A 5,733-nucleotide genomic window follows, 5' to 3' on the forward strand; every position below is an offset into this window, starting at 1 on the left:
CGTGTGGAAAACTATTGTGGAACCCATAATCCACCAAATAAGAAGAAGGAAGTGGAAATGGATAGGCCATACTTTGCACCTCGTGAAATTTCTACCAGACTTAGATGAGGTTCTAATATGAACCCAATCGGTCAACTCCTTCGGGTACCACCCACACAAAAATTCAGAAAAGTTCAGTTGTTGTAACAACCTGTATTCACTCTTCCACATACGATGGTACAAGTTTCATCAGGGGCAAGTCCATACTTCCTAAGAAAAAGGGCTTAAAGATGCAAAAAAACCTTTGACCCCGTGTGTAGTGGTTGGAGCGCAAGATAATTCTCCAACGCATCGTAATATTTTGTCCAAACTTAGTATAAGTTCGAAGATGGGTTATATCGGTCCACTCCTTCAGGACCTTCCCCACAAAAGCTCAAAATTTTTCAGAAAAATTGTGCGCACGATAACTCTTCAAGGGGGTGACCGATTTCAACCATACTTTGCACATCCTAATATATCTACCAGATGTAGATCAGGTTCGAATATGGTCTATATTTGTTCACTCCTTCGGGTACCTCCCACACAAATTCATTGCCTGCCTCAATTGTGACTGTAAAAGTTTTTTAGGAGCAAGTCCTTACTTCTTTACAAAGCAGCCCGAAACGTGTAAAAACCCCTATATCACCATACGTAGTTGCTGGGAGATCGAACCGAATACTGCGTTCATCCACACTTTGAATATCGTAATATTTGTTCGAGTATTAAATGACCTGCCCCACAAAAGTTCGAAAATATTCGCTAAAATGGTACGTGCGATGTCTCATAAACACGGCAACCGATTTGGTCTAAACATTGGATATCTAAATATTTTGTCCACGCTTAGTTTATGTTCAATGTGAGCCTAACGGCCCAATCCTTCCAGTACCACCCACACAAATGTTCAACATTCTTTCCTAGTGGCCCTGTTTACAGCGATATTATGTTTTTTGTTGGCAAGTATGGTACGGGTGCCACCATGGTGCAATGGTATGCACACCCGCTTTGCACGCTAAAGTTCGTGGGTTCGATTCCCAGGCCAGGCAACATCAAATTTTCAGCGGTCACAAAATACCCCTCAGTGATGTTGGCGACATTTCCTGAGTATTTCAGCCATGTGAAACTTCTCTACAAGTGGTGTCTTAGGACACGCCGTTCGGACTCGGCAATAACCATAAGGTCCCATGCCATTGAGCTAATATGAATCGGGGTGCACTCATTGATTCAGGATTCCAAATGTTTCCGACCACCCAAATCCAAATTGTACCAAATTTGATACCATTTAGTACTTTACGAATAAGTACGAATTTTCAAAAGTATTCCAATCCCACACTCTAACAGCAGTGTTCGGAAACAAACAGTACCTTATCATAAGGTACCGTACATGTACACAAATACTAAAAAAATTATAAAGTTTATGTACACGTACACAAACATTAAAAATCCATTTTAGTGTTTAAGTACGTGTACCCAACGAAACACACATGTTTGGTACGCAACCTCCATCGTAATGTAACAACCGCGTACCCAACCGAAAAGGTTGCGTACATCAGCACGTACATTAAAAAACCACGTAGAGTACATCATAATGTACCTGTAGAAAGAAAGTGTTGGTAGGGTACACTTACATTTTTTGGTTAATAAGGTATTAAAACAAGTAAAAAATATCAGTCGGCTTTGCCGACAGAGATATACCCTCAGCATGAATATATTGAAACTTTTTTTTCCCAAAAAACGTATGTATTTAGGGGGTTTTAAAAATTTTGGGCGTTTGAACCGACAAAAATGTTGATTATGATTAAAGATCATAAAGATTTTGCGGAGGAGATACAAAAAGGAATGGATCGACATTAACCATTATGGAAGTGGATCTCCAGCCACTACATATGGTGCCATAGGTGGTTTTTACACCCTCCGGGCTGTTTGCTCAAGAAGTATGGACTTGCCCCTGAAACAACTTTTACCATCGCAATTGAGGCAGCGAATACAAGTTGCTTCAACAAAAATCAAAGTGATTCGAAAGCAAGTCTTAAACTGAACATGTATCCGAAATTTTGTGTGGGAGGTACCGGATGGAGTGGACAAATATAGTCCATATTTGAACCTGATCTATATCTGGTAGATATATTAGGATGTGTAAAGTATGGTCCAATTCGGCCACTCTCTTCAAGAGTTATCGTACGCACAATTTTTCCGAACATTTGTGAACTTTTGTGGGGGAGGTACCTGAAGGAGTGGACCGATATGGCTTATCTTCGAAATTAAACTATGCTTGGACAAAATATTACTAAGGCTAAACTTTGGACCGAATCGGCAGACCTGTTCGAGACTTATTTTGCCCTCCAACCTCCTCATACGGTGTCATAGGGGTTTTTTTTTTTTTGAACTTTCAGGCTATTTTCTCAGGAAGTATGGACTTGCCCCTGATGAAACTTATACCGTCGTATGGAGGGCAGTGAATACAAGTAGCTAAAGCAAAAATCAAAGCGATTCGAGAGATGGTCCTAAACTGAACTTTTCCAAATTTTTGTGTGGGAGGTACCCGACGGAGTGGACCGATTGAGTCCATATTAAAACCTGATCTAAGTCTGGTACACGCTCCACGATGGGCAAAGTATGGACCAAATCGGTTACTCCCTTCAAGAGTTATCGTGCGCACAATTTTTCCGAACATGTTTGAACTTTTGTGGGGAAGGTACCCGAAGGAGTGGACCGATATGGCTTATCTTCAAACTTAAACTATGATTGGACAAAATATTATTAAGGCCATATTTTGGACCGAATCGGCAGATCCGTTCGAGAGTTATCTTGCGCTCCAACCACCTCACACGGTGTCATAGGGGTTTTTCTGCAACTTTCATGCTATTTTCTCAGGAAGTATGGACTTGCCCCTGATGAAACTTGTACCGTCGTATGTAGGGCAGTGAATACAAGTTGCTAAAACAAAAATCAAAGCGATTCGAGAGATGGCCCTAAACTGAACTTTTCCGAAATTTTGTGTGGGAGGTACCCGAAGGAGTGGACCTATTGAGACCATATTGGAACCTCATATTACTCTAGTAGAAAGTTTACGCTATACAAAGTATGGACCAAAGCGGTCACTCCCTTCAAGAGTTATCGTGCGCACAAACTTTCCGAACATTTTCGAACTTTGGTGGGGGAGGTATCGGAAGGAGTGGACCGATGTAGCTCATCTTCGAACTTAAACTAAGTTTGGGCAAAATATTACGAAAGCCAAAATTTGAACCGAATCGGTTCATCCGTTCGAGAGTTATCGTGCGCTCCAGCCAGCAGGACAGACAGACAGACGGACAGACAGACGGACGGACATGGCTAGATCGACTCCAAATTGTCTGAAACACATTTCGTCCAAACATACTTGGGGTCTAAAACCATTATTTCGATGAGGCACATTTCCATCGTATCAAAGTGTATATACCCTCCTTAGCCTAAAGGCTGAGGGTATAAATATTAACTTTAATTTTTGTGGAATATATACAAATGAAATACTATCTATCTATATATATAACAAGTAAAAAAGTATCAGTCGGCGTTGCCGACAGAGATATACCCTCAGCCTGTGTATATTGAAACATTTTTCCCAAAATACGTATGTATTTAGTGGGTTTTAAAAATTTTGGGCGTTGATTAGGATTAAAGATCAAAAGTTTTGCGGAGGAGATACTAAAAGGAATGGATCGACATTGGCCGTTATGGAAATGGATCTCCAGCCACAACATATGGTGCCATAGGGGGTTTTTACACTCTTCGGGCTGTTTGCTCAAGAAGTATGGACTTGCCCCTAAAAAACTTTTCCCTTCGTAATTCAGGCAGCGAATGCAAGTTGCTTCAACAAATATCAAAGTGATTCGATATAAGGTCTTAAAGTGAACTTATCCGAAATTTTGTGTGGGAGGTACCGGATGGAGTGGACAAATATAGTCCATATTTGAACCTGATCTATATCTGGTAGATATATTAGGATGTGTAAAGTATAGACCAATTCGGCCACTCCCTTCAATAGTTACCGTACGAACAATTTTTCCGAACATTTTTCAACTTTTGTGGGGGAGGTACCTGAAGGAGTGGACCGATATGGCTTATCTTCAAACTTAAACTATGTGTGGACAAAATATTACTAAGGCCATATTTTGGACCGAATCGGCAGATCCGTTCGAGAGCTATCTTGAGCTCCAACCACCTCATAGGGGTTTTTTGCAACTTTCATGCTATTTTCTCAGGAAGTATGGACTTGCCCCTGATGGTACTTGTACCGACGTATGGAGGGCTGTGAATACAAGTTTCTAAAACAAAAATCAAAGCAATTCGAGAGATGGCCCTAAACTGAACTTTTGCGAAATTTTGTGTGGGAGGTACCCGAAGGAGTGGACCTATTGAGACCATATTGGAACCTCATATTACCCTGGTAGAAAGTTTACGCTGTACAAAGTATGGACCAAATCGGTCACTCCCTTCAAGAGTTATCGTGCGCACAAATTTTCCGAACATTTTTGAACTTTTGTGGGGGAGGTACCGGAAGGAGTGGACCGATGTAGCTCATCTTCGAACTTAAACTAAGTTTAGGCAAAATATTACGAAAGCCAAAATTTGAACCGAATCGGTTCATCCGTTCGAGAGTTATCGTGCGCTCCAGCCAGCAGGACAGACAGACAGACAGACGGACGGACATGGCTAGATCGACTCCAAATTGTCTAAAACACATTTCGTCCAAACATACTTGGGGTCTAAAACCATTATTTCGATGAGGCACATTTTCATCGTATCAAAGTGTATATGGTAATATTCAAAAAAGTTTTGCAATCGTTGAAGTTGAGGTTTACCATTTAATAAGTCGCGAACTGTTAATATATTTTATAAAATATGAATATATTTATATTAATTGAAGTGTTTTCGCCATGATCTCATAATATGGACCATAACAAATAATTTTCGTGGAAGCTGCGTTGGTGGTAATATTAAAAAATAGGTAAAAATGTGTTGAAGTTTACAAGTTTTTTTGTGTTCTTTCTTGATTTCTGGTCAAACCACGGAAAATTCAGACATAAGTTCAAAGAAAGAATTGAAGAATACCCCTTGGGCAACATGGTTCTAATGTATGACTTCTCGATATATACACTGCATCCCCCTAAAATCGATGCTGACATTTTGAAGTTTTGAAAACTGGGTTTTTCGAATTTTTCTTATAAATAGTGGGTGCAACTAGATAATAATCCAAACTAGTTTATAGGATGGTAGAACTCGCGATTCCACGTCGTTCGATGTATATCTCATGAGTGTGCTCCATACAGCTTCCTAGTAATAGGAGTCCAAAGGCGAAAATTTGGTGCGTAAATTTTCTGAAAAAACCTATTTTTTGGCTTTAAAATTTACAACCGTCGTACAGGTACCCCTGAACCCCGCGTGAATTTAGTTTTTTTACGTGCCGGATCTAATGAGCTCTTCCGCGGTCGAATCCATCCACTAAAACGCCGGATATAGATACCTTGAAAGTAGGAAAATCTGCAAAAATATATTTTGACAATTCCGCGAATTGAACCGCGATTTTCTTTGATTATTTTTGCATAAATGTAATCCTTTATACGCGATTATAATATTTGCCAAAAAGGTGTGTCACAAATTACAAAGATTCGGGAGTAATATCCCTATTTATCCCAAAATAGAATGTGGTGGCACATCCGCAGTTCTTGACGAATCTGT

The sequence above is a fragment of the Musca autumnalis genome, unplaced genomic scaffold (genome assembly GCF_047663935.1).
Source record: "Musca autumnalis isolate F117 unplaced genomic scaffold, ASM4766393v1 scaffold_2, whole genome shotgun sequence".
NCBI lineage: Eukaryota > Metazoa > Arthropoda > Insecta > Diptera > Muscidae > Musca > Musca autumnalis.